Below are 5,467 nucleotides of genomic sequence, written 5' to 3'. Positions count from 1 at the left end.
TACCTTCTTCAAGGCACCTGGTGGGATTCAGGGTTCAGAGAAATGGTGCACATACAGATACTCTGGCTACTGCTCTATCTGTGGGTAATGAAGTCCTTTGTTTCTGACCCAGGAGTTTCATGTCTTCCAGCAAGTCATGAAACTGCTAAGGCACACTTGTTAGATTGTATTGAGACAAAATCTCAGACCTTTTACAATTCTTGGCAACCAACATATTAAGCATCTTTAATTTCAAACACAGAATATGATGAATGATAAAATACAGTTGACAAGAAACAACTGATAAGAAGTATAAACAGATTCCCCTGGAGGTATGTCTGAGGGACATAGAATTCTGGCTGGAGAACATTTCGGAAATTTTGGAAATTAGAGTTCAATGGAGTACTTAGAGAAGTTAGGGCTTTCTCAACTGTTGGAACCTCAGGAAAGTGCATTCCTAGCAGTGGTAGTAATTTGTGTTAAGTCTCAGAGTGTGTTTGGCAATGAGAGACTGGTTACAGTGGGGGAAGGGCCAGCAAGAGAGAAGGAGGAGAAATAAGCCTGGGATAAATAACAAGCCTCCAAATTAGGGGGCCTCTGAATTCCTGTAATTTCGCTTTTCTTCTTCCTCAGAATCATGGAGGATTTTTTTTACAAGAAAGTTTCACACTTTGTACTTTGCATTGAAGAACTAGTTTTGGTACTGGAAAACAATAACAGTTAATAAAATAATTTCTACTCTTCCAAAATGAGAGTTGGCACTGTCTTAAAAATTCTAGACAAAGGTTGATTTTGGCTTTTTTTTTCCTCTATCACTTTCAGGAAAAAGGTGGCAGGCACACAAGCAGTATAGATAAACTGCATGATTCCCCACTCACACAAATGTAAGACAGCATCACCACCAGGATTATGAGAAACCGGTATCTCCTCTTTATCCTGTGTAATCTATGACTATGCTGCTGCTGCTGCTAAGATGCTTCAGTCATGTCCGACTCTGTGCGACCCCATAGACAGCAGCCCACCAGACTCCCCCATCCCTGGGATTCTCCAGGCAAGAACACTGGAGTGGGTTGCCATTTCCTTCTCCAATGCATGAAAGTGAAAAGTGAAAGTGAAGTTGCCCAGTCATGTCCAACTCTTTGCGACCCCATGGAGTGCAGCCTACCAGGCTCCTCCATCCATGGGATTTTCCAGGCAAGAGTACTGGAGTGGGGTGCCATCGCCTTCTCTGATCTATGACTTAGGAAATGGTAAATACCTGTAAGGACAGAGAAGCCCAACTTCCCTTGTGACCAGCAGGACTTCCTGGGACAGACCCTAGCCCCGTATCCTCTGCTGTAGTTCTTCTCTGAAGATAATAGTATCTCATGTGTATTTGCTGAGTTTTTCAGTTGCTAAAACCACCATCAAATGGAAGACATTATCTACCTGATGGTCATGAGTAGGTAGCCCCTAGACCTTCTGGTGCCTAAGGATTGATAATGTTAACTGCCCTGTGACTTCAAAATCAGCCAAAGTACTGTGAATGAGAACACCCTTCCTTTACCTGGCCTTTAAAAATGCTTTGCTAAAGCCCCTTGGGGAGTTCAGGGTTTTGGGGTGAGGAGTGGAAGGGTGGACGCAGGCTCCTTGCTAAAATTCTCCCTGCTCAGCCCTGCTGCAAAACTTTTTCTCCTCCAAGCTCTCATGTTTGGGTCTGTTTGGCCTCACTATGTGTTGGACACCCTTTTGAAGCAGCCGTTCAGACCCATGAGGCTCATTCCAGGGGGCAACTCAGTTTCTTCACTCAGCAAGTCTCCTCCTTATACAGAAACGGAAGTCTGGCTCTCTCTTTACATATATAATTCCCAGAAACCCAGTCTGAAGATTGCAGCTTTTTGTCTCTTGAAAGACCTCAGCAAACGAAAGTACACTCCAATGTCACATCAAGGACCATGCTTGCGAGAAACAGCTCATTTACATTCCAAGGGAAATAGTCAGAAATAAAGTGTGGGGATGTAGCTCTTCAGATGTCGTAGCAGTTGATTCTCGATAGGATTGATGTTAAAAAGTTCTAGCGTTGGTGATATTTATCACAATAGCATGACATGAAAGCATCAAGGTCACTTCCTTCCCAAATGTTGTTTCACTATGTTGTTTTCCAGAAGTGTAAATGTGACAGTGGCTGGGAGCTGCCTAACCGTGGTTTCATCATACATTCTGAATGACGAATGACTTTCAGACAGTTCTAAGCATCCCACAATGGGCTCTAATAATACTGAAGGGAATTTTTATGATGAATACAAATCACTCCTAAAACCCATAATACATCATGCAGAGTAATATCACAATAAGAAGAGAGAAGAAAATGAAACTCTAAGTAGGCACATGCTTTCATGTACTTTGATTGAATTTGTATTCTTTCACTCCCTCAATCCAACAATAAATATCATTACAGAAAATAGGCAATAGCTTAAATATCTCTCTGAAAATTTGATCTGTAAGAAAAACTAACATCACATCTCTATTATAAGATATTTGCATTATAATTTCCACTTATCGGTTATGTCTAATAGGAGGATAATGCTTCTCATGCCCCCTTCTATAAGGATTTCTACATGGATTCTCACTTAAACTTTAGAGTAACTCTAAAGAGATGGACATTTTATAGACAAAGGAACCAAGGCATTAAATGACACTTTGGCTAGATCACAAGTTTAATGAATGATGAAACCAAGAGCAGGAATTTTTGTAGCTTGAATATTGTATATTAGCCTTACCGTCTACTTAAGAGTCACATAAATTAACTTTAGGACTACTACTCCAGCAAATATTATTGTGTGAAAAATGATCCCCAAGCTTAGGGGCATTTCATTTTCCTTTGCTCATGGTTACGTGTCAGGGTCCTGGGAAGGGCTCGGCTGGCTGGGCAGGTCTCACCTGGGACTCGGATGCAGTTGCAGTCCAGATGTCAGGTGGGGCTAGCTGGCCAAGGCGCCCCAGAGGGTCACTCACGGGGCTGCGCTGGAGACTGGCTATGGCTGGGTGTTGCTTCTCCAGTGTGTGTTGTCTCAGGGTAGCAGGACCTCTTCCTTGATGTCTGACTTCCTCCAGAAAGAAAGAGACAGAAAGCATAACCTTTCATGATGTAGGTAGGAAACCACAGTATTTTGTCTACCATACTCTATTCATCAGAGCAATCCCAAGCGCTTTTCAATGTCAGGAATGTCAAGTAATTTGTGGCCTTTTATTGTTAACTACCACTGTCTCTAAGGTCACTTTCCCCCTCTGATTTCATTAAAGGAATTTTTTTTTAAGTTTTTATTGAACTATGATTGATGTGCAACCCTCTGATTTCACTTGAGCCAAATATCACTCACGTATAAGTTTGTGATAAATTTTCTAATAAAACAATCAAAGAACCTCCCGCCCCTCCACTAAACAAATTCATTCCTTTAGAGATAAGATAAATTCTAGATGATTCCATCAAGTAATTTTAAGATAAGACATCCGCTTAATTTGCTTTTATGTTCAATGTTTATGTCCTTAATTTTGATTAAGAAGAGGCCATTCTAGAAGCAGTCAGGTTCACAAAAACTAACAACAGAAGACAGTGATAACTTCTCTAAAACAAGAAAAAGAAAAAAACAGGATCACAAAAGCTTGCTCTTAGTAACTCCTGTTGCTCTGTGGTCAACTTAGTGCTGTTTCATAAGTGAAACATGAGTTCTGCATAAATAACAAAAAAGATAATGGAGTAAACATCTGTGAAATTTATACAATAGCTATCAATTTTTTCTTAATGACAGTTCAATACCTTTTTCTAAAATTGAGTAGATAGAAAGTAGTCCATCTACTTGGATTTAAAGCATTCCCTCTACCTACTGGTGCTATGCCATGAATGATGATGTTACCTATCTCAGGATGGTCTGCAGCTGATTCAACATCTTCCAGACAATGGTACCCACACTTGACAGGTCGCTGCATATATCAGTTATTTCTTAAATTCAGTTGAGCTATTTAGAAATGATAGGTGGGAAAAGCCAAAGCAATTACATTAAAGATACATAATTTTAGCTATGCAAAAGTTTACATCTATGTTCTGTATAAATGTTTTGAAAAGTTTTTGATCAGATTTTCATAATATTCTGACAATTTTGTAAGGTACATAGGATCACCACTTGCAGTCACATTTTGATGCCAACTATTAATTTACAAGGTTTGTAAATCTGCACACAAACTCCTAAAAGTAGGTGAGGAGAGGATTAGAACTGAGGCCTTATTCGCTCTGTACTCTTTCCATCAAATTCCTAGCAGAGGAGGAACAACCGTGACAACATGAAAGGGGAATTTGCTGCTTTTATTATTTAGCCAGAATAAGTCTGAACTATCTGAAAAAGCCCAGGTTATTTGGAAAACTCAAGGCATTTCAGGAAAAAAAAAAAAAAGACATGTGGCAGTAAAATAAATAAATAAGAGTGGAGGGAGCATCAGTCGAATAATTGATGAGCATTTGAATAGTATCATTTCTGTTATTCTCTAGTTTAGAAGATAATCTGCTGCATTAGTATTCATGGGCTCAGGAAAAAAATGGAACAGTCAACAAGGCATGACTGCAAATGCATGAAATTATGCAAGTGAAAGATAATATGTAAAAATAGATATCATTGTGGTAGTTAGTACCTGGAAGAAAAGTTATGACCAACATAGAAAGCATATTAAAAAGCAGAGACATTACTTTGCCAACAAAGGCCCATCTAGTGAAAGCTATGGTTTTTCTAGTTGTCACATATGGATGTGAGAGTTGGACTATAAAGAAAGCTGAGTGCCAAAGAATTCATGCTTTTGAACTGTGGAGTTGGAGAAGACTCTTGAGAGTCCCTTGGACTGCAAGAAGATCCAACCAGTCCATCCTAAAGGAAATCAGTCCTGAATATTCATTGGAAGGACCAATGCTGAAGCTGAAACTTCAATACTTTGGCCACCTGATGCGAAGAACTGACTCATGTGAAAAGACCCTGATGCTGGGGAAGATTGAAGGCGGGAAGAGAAGGGGACGACAGAGGATGAGATGGTTGGATGGCATCACCAACTTGAGGGACGTGAGTTTGATCAAGCTCCGGGAGTTGGTGATGGACAGGGAGGCCTGGCGTGCTGCAGTCTGTGGGGTCACAAAGAGTCGGGCACAGCTGAGCGACTGAACTGGACTGAACTGAGTTAGTACCCTTAGGAGATATACTGTTGCTTTTTCATGTTGTTAACTTATGGTGTTTTCTATTTAAAAATAAACCCGGTTGATTCTTGAAAGCCTAGCTTTTGAGGAAGATGATGATGTGGAAAAGCTGGGAAGGTGTAACACATGCACTGCTTCCCAAATATTTTTACGTTTGGCTGTGCCAGGTCTTAGTTTTGCCACTAGGGATCTTCAGCGGCGGCATGTGGGATCTAGTTCCCTGATCTAGTTCCAGGGGTTGAACCCGGGCACCTGATTTGGAGTCTTAGCCACTGG

At 40.6% G+C, this 5,467-nt stretch overlaps 1 long non-coding RNA gene across 2 annotated transcripts; it reads right to left on the bottom strand.

The window, feature by feature from the left end:
• Nucleotides 1–2,657: 2,657 nt before the first annotated feature.
• LOC147343528 (uncharacterized) lies at nt 2,658–3,979 on the bottom strand. 2 transcript variants are annotated; one of them, XR_015156514.1, is made up of 2 exons: nt 3,873–3,979; nt 2,658–3,066 (listed from the first exon to the last, which is right to left on the bottom strand). It is a non-coding gene; the product is annotated as an uncharacterized LOC147343528 (long non-coding RNA). The 2 variants fall into 2 exon arrangements; XR_015156515.1 differs by having other exon boundaries at nt 2,658–3,062; nt 3,873–3,976.
• Nucleotides 3,980–5,467: the final 1,488 nt, after the last annotated feature.

The sequence above is a fragment of the Bos grunniens genome, chromosome 27 (genome assembly GCF_055505025.1).
Source record: "Bos grunniens cultivar Pamir isolate PY7600 chromosome 27, Bosgru_T2T1.0, whole genome shotgun sequence".
NCBI lineage: Eukaryota > Metazoa > Chordata > Mammalia > Artiodactyla > Bovidae > Bos > Bos grunniens.
This window is presented reverse-complemented; position numbering and strand designations above follow the sequence as displayed.